Source organism: Balaenoptera borealis (assembly GCF_965194805.1).
Source record: "Balaenoptera borealis genome assembly, chromosome: 4".
NCBI classification, from domain to species: Eukaryota; Metazoa; Chordata; class Mammalia; order Artiodactyla; family Balaenopteridae; genus Balaenoptera; species Balaenoptera borealis.
Genome location: NC_138861.1, coordinates 150,663,258 through 150,675,378, shown reverse-complemented (window position 1 = coordinate 150,675,378; position 12,121 = coordinate 150,663,258).

Below are 12,121 nucleotides of genomic sequence, written 5' to 3'. Positions count from 1 at the left end.
ATGAAAAGTGGCCCCCACTTACCGCAACTGAAGAGAGCCCTAGCACATAAAAGAAGACCCAATATAGCAATCAATCAATCAATAAATCTTAGAAAAACAATAAAAAATAAAATAAATAAAATAAAACAAAGCAGAACAGCGACTAAGACCTCATGGAAAGAGCTGCATGCCTCCCTTTCTGCAAGGCTACTCATGGACTTACCTCGAGGCCAGTACTCACGTTGAGTTTCCCTTTAGCCCTAGAGCGTGGCAGGATGAGCTCCACCCCGGCCATCGAAGCACCCTGCTTACCTGGAGAATGCTCACTTTCTTCCCAGAGCCATGCCTACAATGGCTAGTGGCCTGTCACCAGCAGTCAATTTCAAGTAGCTTCAAGGCAGCATGAATGGAGCTTTCAGAATGGGAAAGCAAGGCTAGTTCCATCAGGCCCCCATTTCCACGGGCACATGCCGCATACATCCCTGTGCTTTCTAACAAGTCCAAACAGACACAGGTTACCCAGTGGTTGCTTCCCTGAATCAACTCCTCGAAGCACGGTATTCTGCATCTAGCGAACTGCCTCAACCAAGGAACGCCCCACCTAAGCCTCCGGGCCCGTGGCTCTTCAAAAGCCTGCAGTGTTACCCGAGGAACTGGGCTTTCGTTGCAGTCGGAACGCAAGCCGACTTTATCCTAGAGGTAGGGTGACTTCAGGCAGGGGGTCCCAGATGGAATGCGAAGCCGAGGGTTATTCTCAGTGCAGCCCAGACTAGGGCAATGAGTCAGACTTGCATGGCATGTTGGACCTGCTAGAAAGGTGTTCGTCGACCTGTGGGAGTGTTGAGGAAATCAAGCTGTCCCAAGAAAGAGTGCAGTCTGTTGCCCTACACTCGGCATACACAGAGTGGCTCCGAAGGGCTACGGGCCTGGATGTGGCTTAGCAGGCCCACAGGGGCCTGAGGGTACTCAGTGTTCTTACAGGGAATAGGGTGCCCACGCGAGGCTCTTAGATGTCCTGCAAAGCGTACTGACGTTAAAATAATGCAGAGCAACGGCTATGACCTCCTGGAAACTGCTGCACGCTTCCGCTTCTGCATGGCAATTCAGGCCGTTACCTCGAGACAACTGCTCACGCTGAGTGTCCCGTTAGCGACACAGCATGGTAGGATGCTGACTTTCTCCTCGAGCAGAGTGACTTCAGGTATGAGGTCCTCGAAGAATCCTAAGCACAGTGTATTCTCATGGCAGCTCAGACGGGGGCCATGACGAACACTTCCATGGCACGTCGCACTGGCTAGAAATGTGGTCCTGAGGCTGTTCCAGTGCTCTGGAAATGTAGCTCTCCTTAAGGAACGAGCAGTGTGTTGCCCATCACTCGGCATACACAGACGGCATCCGAGGGACCTACCTTTGGGCCTCGATGTTGCTCAGCAGGCCCACAGGGGTCTGGAGGTACTCACTGATCTTGGAGGGAAAATGATGCACACCCGTGGGGCCTACGAGTCCTAAAAAGGGTACTTCCTTTAAAATAAAGCAGAACAGGCGCTTCCCTGGTGGCGCAGTGGTTGAGAATCTACCTGCCCATGAAGGGTACACGGGTTTGAGCCCTGGTCTGGGAGGATCCCACATGCCGCGGAGCAACTGGGCCCGTGAGACACAACTACTGAGCATGCACCTCTGGAGCCTGTGCTCCACGACAAGAGAGGCTGCGATAGTGAGAGGCCTACGCACCGCGATGAAGAGTGGCCCCCACTTACCGCAACTGGAGAGAGCCCTAGCACATAAAACAAGACCCAACATAGCAATCAATCAATCAATAAATAAATCTTAAAGAAACAATAAAAAATGAAATAAATAAAATAAAACAAAGCAGAACAACAACTACCACCTCATGGAAAGAGCTGCATGCCTCCCTTTCTGCGCGGCTACTCAAAGACTTACCTCGAGGCCAGTACTCACGATGAGTTTCCCTTTAGCTCTAGAGCGTGGCAGGATGAGTTCCACTCCGGCCATCGAAGCACCCGGCTTAGCTAGAGAAAATTCATTTTCTTCCCAGAGCCATGCCTACAGTGGCTAGTGGCCTGTCAACAGCAGTCAATTTCAAGTAGCTTCAAGGCAGCATGAATGGAGCTTTCAGAATGGGAAAGCAAGGCTAGTTCCATCAGGCCCCCATTTCCACGGGCACATGCAGCATACATCCCTGTGCTTTCTAACAAGTCCAAACAGACACAGGTTACCCAGTGGTTCCTTCCCTGAATCAACTCCTCGAAGCAGGGTGTTCTGCATCTAGCAAACTGCCTCAACCAAGGAAAGCCCCAGCTAGTCCTCCGGGCCCGCGGCTCTTCAAAAGCCTGCAGTGTTACCCGAGGAACTGGGCTTTAGTGGCAGTCGGAACGCAAGCTGACATTCTCCTGGAGGCAGGGTGACTTCGGGCAGGGGGTCCCAGATGGAATGCGAAGCCGAGGGTTATTCTCAGTGCAGCTCAGACTAGGCCAATGAGTCAGACTTGCACGGCAATGTTGGACCTGCTAGAAAGGTGTTCGTCGACCTGTGGGAGTGTTGAGGAAATCAAGCTGTCCCAAGAAAGAGTGCAGTCTGTTGCTCTACACTCGGCATACACAGAGTGGCTCCGAAGGGCTACGGGCCTGCATGTGGCTTAGCAGGCCCACGGGGGCCTGAGAGTACTCTGTGTTCTTGCAGGGAATAGGGTGCCCACGCGAGGCTCCTAGATGTCCTGCAAAGCGTACTGACGTTAAAATAATGCAGAGCAACGGCGATGGCCTCCTGGAAACTGCTGCACGCCTCCGCTTCTGCATGGCAATTCAGGGCCTTACCTCGAGACAACTGCTCACGCTCAGTGTCCCGTTAGCGACACAGCATGGTAGGATGCTGACTTTCTCCTCGAGCAGAGTGACTTCAGGTACGAGGTCCTCGAAGAATCCTAAGCAGAGTGTTTTCTCATGGCAGCTCAGACGGGGGCCATGACGAACACTTCCATGGCACGTCGCACTGGCTAGAAATGTGGTCCTGAGGCTGTTCCAGTGCTCTGGAAATGTAGCTCTCCTTAAGGAACGAGCAGTGTGTTGCCCATCACTCGGCATACACAGACGGCCTCCGAGGAACCGACCTTTGGGCCTCGATGTTGCTCAGCAGGCCCACAGGGGTCTGGAGGTACTCACTGTTCTTGGAGGGAAAATGATCCACACCCGAGGGGCCTACGAGTCCTGAAAAGGGTACTTCCTTTAAAATAAAGCAGAACAGGGGCTTCCCTGGTGGCGCAGTGGTTGAGACTCTGCCTGCCAATGCAGGGAACACGGGTTCGAGCCCTGGTCTGGGAGAATCCCACATGCCGCGGAGCAACTGGGCCCGTGAGACACAACTACTGAGCCTGCGCCTCTGGAGCCTGTGCTCCGCAACAAGAGAGGCCGCGATAGTGAGAGGCCTACGCACCGCGATGAAGAGTGACCCCCACTTACGCAACTGCAGACAGCCCTAGCACATAAAAGAAGACCCAATATAGCAATCAATCAATCAATCAATCAATCTTAAAGAAACAATAAAAAATAAAATAAATAAAATAAAACAAAGCAGAACAGCGACTAAGACCTCATGGAAAGAGCTGCATGCCTCCCTTTCTGCGCGGCTACTCAGGGACTTACCTCGAGGCCAGTACTCGCGATGAGTTTCTCTTTAGCTCTAGAGCGTGGCAGGATGAGTTCCACCCCGGGCATCGAAGCACCCTGCTTACCTGGACAATGCTCATTTTCTTCCCAGAGCCATGCCTACAGTGGCTAGTGGCCTGTCAACAGCAGTCAATTTCAAGTAGCTTCAAGGCAGCATGAATGGAGCTTTCAGAATGGGAAAGCAAGGCTAGTTCCATCAGGCCCCCATTTCCACGGGCACATGCAGCATACATCCCTGTGCTTTCTAACAAGTCCAAACAGACACAGGTTACCCAGGGGTTCCTTCCCTGAATCAACTCCTCGAAGCACGATATTCTGCATCTAGCGAACTGCCTCAACCAAGGAACGCCCCAGCTAACCCTCTGGGCCCGTGGCTCTTCAAAAGCCTGCAGTGTTACACGAGGAACTGGGCTTTCATTGCAGTCGGAACGCAAGCCGACATTCTCCTGGAGGTAGGGTGACTTCAGGCAGGGGGTCCCAGATGGAATGCGAAGCCGAGGGTTTTTCTCAGTGCAGCTCAGACTAGGGCAATGAGTCAGACTTGCACGGCATGTTGGACCTGCTAGAAAGGTGTTCGTCGACCTGTGGGAGTGTTGAGGAAATCAAGCTGTCCCAAGAAAGAGTGCAGTGTGTTGCTCTACACTCGGCATACACAGAGTGGCTCCGAAGGGCTACGGGCCTGCATGTGGCTTAGCAGGCCCACGGGGGCCTGAGAGTACTCAGTGTTCTTGCAGGGAATAGGGTGCCCACGCGAGGCTCCTAGATGTCCTGCAAAGCGTACTGACGTTAAAATAATGCAGAGCAACGGCTATGGCCTCCTGGAAACTGCTGCACGCCTCCGCTTCTGCATGGCAATTCAGGGCCTTACCTCGAGACAACTGCTCACGCTGAGTGTCCCGTTAGCGACACAGCATGGTAGGATGCTGACTTTCTCCTCGAGCAGAGTAACTTCAGGTACGAGGTCCTCGAAGAATCCTAAGCACAGTGTTTTCTCATGGCAGCTAAGACGGGGGCCATGACGAACACTTCCATGGCACGTCGCACTGGCTAGAAATGTGGTCCTGAGGCTGTTCCAGTGCTCTGGAAATGTAGCTCTCCTTAAGGAACGAGCAGTGTGTTGCCCATCACTCGGCATACACAGACGGCATCCGAGGGACCGACCTTTGGGCCTCGATGTTGCTCAGCAGGCCCACAGGGGTCTGGAGGTACTCACTGATCTTGGAGGGAAAATGATGCGCACCCGAGGGGCCTACGGGTCCTGAAAAGGGTACTTCCTTTAAAATAAAGCAGAACAGGGGCTTCCCTGGTGGCGCAGTGGTTGAGAATCTACCTGCCCATGAAGGGTACACGGGTTCGTGCCCTGGTCTGGGAGGATCCCACATGCCGCGGAGCAACTGGGCCCGTGAGACACAACTACTGACCATGCGCCTCTGGAGCCTGTGCTCCATGACAAGAGAGGCCGCGATAATGAGAGTCCTACGCACCGCGATGAAAAGTGGCCCCCACTTACCGCAACTGAAGAGAGCCCTAGCACATAAAAGAAGACCCAATATAGCAATCAATCAATCAATAAATCTTAGAAAAACAATAAAAAATAAAATAAATAAAATACAACAAAGCAGAACAGCGACTAAGACCTCATGGAAAGAGCTGCATGCCTCCCTTTCTGTGCGGCTACTCAGGGACTTACCTCGAGGCCAGTAGTCACGTTGAGTTTCCCTTTAGCTCTAGGGCGTGGCAGGATGAGCTCCACCCCGGCCATCGAAGAACCCTGCTTACTTGGAGAATGCTCATTTTCTTCCCAGAGCCATGCCTACAGTGGCTAGTGGCCTGTCAACAGCAGTCAATTTCAAGTAGCTTCAAGGCAGCATGAATGGAGCTTTCAAAATGGGAAAGCAAGGCTAGTTCCATCAGGCCCCCATTTCCACGGGCACACGCAGCATACATCCCTGTGCTTTCTAACAAGTCCAAACAGACACAGGTTACCCAGTGGTTCCTTCCCTGAATCAACTCCTCGAAGCACGGTATTCTGCATCTAGCGAACTGCCTCAACCAAGGAACGCCCCAGCTAACCCTCTGGGCCCGTGGCTCTTCAAAAGCCTGCAGTGTTACACGAGGAACTGGGCTTTCGTTGCAGTCGGAACGCAAGCCGACATTCTCCTGGAGGTAGGGTGACTTCAGGCAGGGGGTCCCAGATGGAATGCGAAGCCGAGGGTTATTCTCAGTGCAGCCCAGACTAGGGCAATGAGTCAGACTTCCACGGCATGTTGGACCTGCTAGAAAGGTGTTCGTCGACCTGTGGGAGTGTTGAGGAAATCAAGCTGTCCCAAGAAAGAGTGCAGTCTGTTGCCCTACACTCGGCATACACAGAGTGGCTCCGAAGGGCTACGGGCCTGGATGTGGCTTAGCAGGCCCACGGGGGCCTGAGGGTACTCAGTGTTCTTGCAGGGAGTAGGGTACCCACGCGAGGCTCCTAGATGTCCTGCAAAGCGTACTGACGTTAAAATAATGCAGAGCAACGGCTATGGCCTCCTGGAAACTGCTGCACGCCTCCGCTTCTGCATGGCAATTCAGGGCCTTACCTCGAGACAACTGCTCACGCTGAGTGTCCCGTTAGCGACACAGCATGGTAGGATGCTGACTTTCTCCTCGAGCAGAGTGACTTCAGGTACGAGGTCCTCGAAGGATACTAAGCAGAGTGTTTTCTCATGGCAGCTCAGACGGGGGCCATGACGAACACTTCCATGGCACGTCGCACTGGCTAGAAATGTGGTCCTGAGGCTGTTCCAGTGCTCTGAAAATGTAGCTCTCCTTAAGGAACGAGCAGTGTGTTGCCCATCACTCGGCATACACAGACGGCATCCGAGGGACCGACCTTTGGGCCACGATGATGCTCAGCAGGCCCACAGGTGTCTGGAGGTACTCACTGATCTTGGAGGGAAAATGATGCGCACCCGAGGGGCCTACGGGTCCTGAAAAGGGTACTTCCTTTAAAATAAAGCAGAACAGGGGCTTCCCTGGTGGCGCAGTGGTTGAGAATCTACATGCCCATGAAGGGTACACGGGTTCGAGCCCTGGTCTGGGAGGATCCCACATGCCGCGGAGCAACTGGGCCCGTGAGACACAACTACTGACCATGCGCCTCTGGAGCCTGTGCTCCATGACAAGAGAGGCCGCGATCATGAGAGTCCTACGCACCGCGATGAAAAGTGGCCCCCACTTACCGCAACTGAAGAGAGCCCTACCACATAAAAGAAGACCCAATATAGCAATCAATCAATCAATAAATCTTAGAAAAACAATAAAAAATAAAATAAATAAAATAAAACAAAGCAGAACAGCGACTAAGACCTCATGGAAAGAGCTGCATGCCTCCCTTTCTGTGCGGCTACTCAGGGACTTACCTCGAGGCCAGTAGTCACGTTGAGTTTCCCTTTAGCTCTAGGGCGTGGCAGGATGAGCTCCACCCCGGCCATCGAAGAACCCTGCTTACTTGGAGAATGCTCATTTTCTTCCCAGAGCCATGCCTACAGTGGCTAGTGGCCTGTCAACAGCAGTCAATTTCAAGTAGCTTCAAGGCAGCATGAATGGAGCTTTCAAAATGGGAAAGCAAGGCTAGTTCCATCAGGCCCCCATTTCCACGGGCACACGCAGCATACATCCCTGTGCTTTCTAACAAGTCCAAACAGACACAGTTTACCCAGTGGTTCCTTCCCTGAATCAACTCCTCGAAGCACGGTATTCTGCATCTAGCGAACTGCCTCAACCAAGGAACGCCCCAGCTAACCCTCTGGGCCCGTGGCTCTTCAAAAGCCTGCAGTGTTACACGAGGAACTGGGCTTTCGTTGCAGTCGGAACGCAAGCAACATTCTCCTGGAGGTAGGGTGACTTCAGGCAGGGGGTCCCAGATGGAATGCGAAGCCGAGGGTTATTCTCAGTGCAGCCCAGACTAGGGCAATGAGTCAGACTTGCACGGCATGTTGGACCTGCTAGAAGGGTGTTCGTCGACCTGTGGGAGTGTTGAGGAAATCAAGCTGTCCCAAGAAAGAGTGCAGTCTGTTGCTCTACACTCGGCATACACAGAGTGGCTCCGAAGGGCTACGGGCCTGCATGTGGCTTAGCAGGCCCACAGGGGCCTGAGGGTTCTCAGTGTTCTTGCAGGGAATAGGGTGCCCACGCGAGGCTCCTAGATGTCCTGCAAAGCGTACTGACGTTAAAATAATGCAGAGAAACGGCTATGGCCTCCTGGAAACTGCTGCACGCCTCCGCTTCTGCATGGCAATTCAGGGCCTTACCTCGAGACAACTGCTCACGCTGAGTGTTCCGTTAGCGACACAGCATGGTAGGATGCTGACTTTCTCCTCGAGCAGAGTGACTTCAGGTACGAGGTCCTCGAAGAATCCTAAGCAGAGTGTTTTCTCATGGCAGCTCAGACGGGGGCCATGACGAACACTTCCATGGCACGTCGCACTGGCTAGAAATGTGGTCCTGAGGCTGTTCCAGTGCTCTGGAAATGTAGCTCTCCTTAAGGAACGAACAGTGTGTTGCCCATCACTCGGCATACACAGACGGCCTCCGAGGGACCAACCTTTGGGCCTCGATGTTGCTCAGCAGGCCCACAGGGGTCTGGAGGTACTCACTGTTCTTGGAGGGAAAATGATCCACACCCGAGGGGCCTACGAGTCCTGAAAAGGGTACTTCCTTTAAAATAAAGCAGAACAGGGGCTTCCCTGGTGGCGCAGTGGTTGAGAATCTGCCTGCCAATGCAGGGAACACGGGTTCGAGCCCTGGTCTGGGAGAATCCCACATGCCGCGGAGCAACTGGGCCCGTGAGCCACAACTACTGAGCCTGCGCCTCTGGAGCCTGTGCTCCGCAACAAGAGAGGCCGCGATAGTGAGAGGCCTACGCACCGCGATGAAGAGTGGCCCCCACTTACCGCAACTGGAGAGAACCATAGCACATAAAAGAAGACCCAATATAGCAATCAATCAATCAATCAATAAATCTTAAAGAAACAATAAAAAATTAAACAAAATAAAATAAAACAAAGCAGAACAGCGACTAAGACCTCATGGAAAGAGCTGCATGCCTCCCTTTCTGCACGGCTACTCAGGGACTCACCTCGAGGCCAGTACTCGCGATGAGTTTCCCTTTAGCTCTAGAGCGTGGCAGGATGAGTTCCACCCCGGGCATCGAAGCACCCTGCTTACCTGGAGAATGCTCATTTTCTTCCCAGAGCCATGCCTACAGTGGCTAGTGGCCTGTCAACAGCAGTCAATTTCAAGTAGCTTCAAGGCAGCATGAATGGAGCTTTCAGAATGGGAAAGCAAGGCTAGTTCCATCAGGCCCCCATTTCCACGGGCACATGCAGCATACATCCCTGTGCTTTCTAACAAGTCCAAACAGACACAGGTTACCCAGTGGTTCCTTCCCTGAATCAACTCCTCGAAGCACGGTGTTCTGCATCTAGCGAACTGCCTCAACCAAGGAACGCCCCAGCTAACCCTCTGGGCCCGTGGCTCTTCAAAAGCCTGCAGTGTTACACGAGGAACTGGGCTTTCATTGCAGTCGGAACGCAAGCCGACATTCTCCTGGAGGTAGGGGGACTTCAGGCAGGGGGTCCCAGATGGAATGCAAAGCCGAGGGTTTTTCTCAGTGCAGCTCAGACTAGGGCAATGAGTCAGACTTGCACGGCATGTTGGACCTGCTAGAAAGGTGTTCGTCGACCTGTGGGAGTGTTGAGGAAATCAAGCTGTCCCAAGAAAGAGTGCAGTCTGTTGCTCTACACTCGGCATACACAGAGTGGCTCCGAAGGGCTATGGGCCTGGATGTGGCTTAGCAGGCCCACGGGGGCCTGAGAGTACTCAGTGTTCTTGCAGGGAATAGGGTGCCCACGCGAGGCTCCTAGATGTCCTGCAAAGCGTACTGACGTTAAAATAATGCAGAGTAACGGCTATGGCCTCCTGGAAACTGCTGCACGCCTCCGCTTCTGCATGGCAATTCAGGGCCTTACCTCGAGACAACTGCTCACGCTCAGTGTCCCGTTAGCGACACAGCATGGTAGGATGCTGACTTTCTCCTCGAGCAGAGTGACTTCAGGTACGAGGTCCTCGAAGGATACTAAGCAGAGTGTTTTCTCATGGCAGCTCAGACGGGGGCCATGACGAACACTTCCATGGCACGTCGCACTGGCTAGAAATGTGGTCCTGAGGCTGTTCCAGTGCTCTGGAAATGTAGCTCTCCTTAAGGAACGAGCAGTGTGTTGCCCATCACTCGGCATACACAGACGGCATCCGAGGGACCGACCTTTGGGCCTCGATGTTGCTCAGCAGGCCCACAGGGGTCTGGAGGTACTCACTGATCTTGGAGGGAAAATGATGCGCACCCGAGGGGCCTACGGGTCCTCAAAAGGGTATTTCCTTTAAAATAAAGCAGAACAGGGGCTTCCCTGGTGGCACAGTGGTTGAGAATCTACATGCCCATGAAGGGTACACGGGTTCGAGCCCTGGTCTGGGAGGATCCCACATGCCGCGGAGCAACTGGGCCCGTGAGACACAACTACTGACCATGCGCCTCTGGAGCCTGTGCTCCATGACAAGAGAGGCCGCGATAATGAGAGTCCTACGCACCGCGATGAAAAGTGGCCCCCACTTACCGCAACTGAAGAGAGCCCTAGCACATAAAAGAAGACCCAATATAGCAATCAATCAATCAATAAATCTTAGAAAAACAATAAAAAATAAAATAAATAAAATAAAACAAAGCAGAACAGCGACTAAGACCTCATGGAAAGAGCTGCATGCCTCCCTTTCTGCGCGGCTACTCAGGGACTTACCTCGAGGCCAGTAGTCACGTTGAGTTTCCCTTTAGCTCTAGAGCGTGGCAGGATGAGCTCCACCCCGGGCATCGAAGCACCCTGCTTACCTGGAGAATGCTCATTTTCTTCCCAGAGCCATGCCTACAGTGGCTAGTGGCCTGTCAACAGCAGTCAATTTCAAGTAGCTTCAAGGCAGCATGAATGGAGCTTTCAAAATGGGAAAGCAAGACTAGTTCCATCAGGCCCCCATTTCCACGGGCACACGCAGCATACATCCCTGTGCTTTCTATCAAGTCCAAACAGACACAGGTTACCCAGTGGTTCCTTCCCTGAATCAACTCCTCGAAGCAGGGTGTTCTGCAAATAGCGAACTGCCTCAACCAAGGAAAGCCCCAGCTAGGCCTCCGGGCCCGTGGCTCTTCAAAAGCCTGCAGTGTTACCCGAGGAACTGGGCTTTAGTGGCAGTCGGAACGCAAGCCGATATTCTCCTGGAGGCAGGGGGACTTCAGGCAGGGGGTCCCAGATGGAATGCGAAGCCGAGTGTTTTTCTCAGTGCAGCTCACACTAGGGCAATGAGTCAGACTTGCACGGAATGTTGGACCTGCTAGAAAGGTGTTCGTCGACCTGTGGGAGTGTTGAGGAAATCAAGCTGTCCCAAGAAAGAGTGCAGTCTGTTGCCCTACACTCGGCATACACAGAGTGGCTCCGAAGGGCTACGGGCCTGCATGTGGCTTAGCAGCCCCACGGGGGCCTGAGGGTACTCAGTGTTCTTGCAGGGAATAGGGTGCCCACGCGAGGCTCCTAGATGTCCTGCAAAGCGTACTGACGTTAAAATAATGCAGAGCAACGGCTATGGCCTCCTGGAAACTGCTGCACGCCTCCGCTTCTGCATGGCAATTCAGGGCCTTACCTCGAGACAACTGCTCACGCTGAGTGTCCCGTTAGCGACACAGCATGGTAGGATGCTGACTTTCTCCTCGAGCAGAGTGACTTCAGGTACGAGGTCCTCGAAGAATCCTAAGCAGAGTGTTTTCTCATGGCAGCTCAGACGGGGGCCATGACGAACACTTCCATGGCACATCGCACTGGCCAGAAATGTGGTCCTGAGGCTGTTCCAGTGCTCTGGAAATGTAGCTCTCCTTAAGGAACGAGCAGTTTGTTGCCCATCACTCGGCATACACAGAGGGCCTCCCAGGGACCAACCTTTGGGCCTCGATGTTGCTCAGCAGGCCCACAGGGGTCTGGAGGTACTCACTGATCCTGGAGGGAAAATGATGCACACCCGAGGGGCCTACGAGTAATGAAAAGGGTACTTCCTTTAAAAATAAAGCAGAACAGAGGCTTCCCTGGTGGTGCAGTGGTTGAGAATCTGCCTGCCAATGCAGGGGACATGGGTTCTAGCCCTGGTATGGGAGGATCCCGCATGCCGCGGAGCAACTGGGCCCGTGAGCCACAACTACTGAGCCTGTGCCTCTGGAGCCTGTGCTCCGCAAGAAGAGAGGCCGCGATAGTGAGAGGCCTACGCACCACGATGAAGAGGGGCCACCACTTGCCGCAACTGGAGAGAGCCCTAGCACAGAAACGAAGACCCAACATAGCAATCAATCAATCAATAAATAAATCTTAAAAATAAAATAAAAT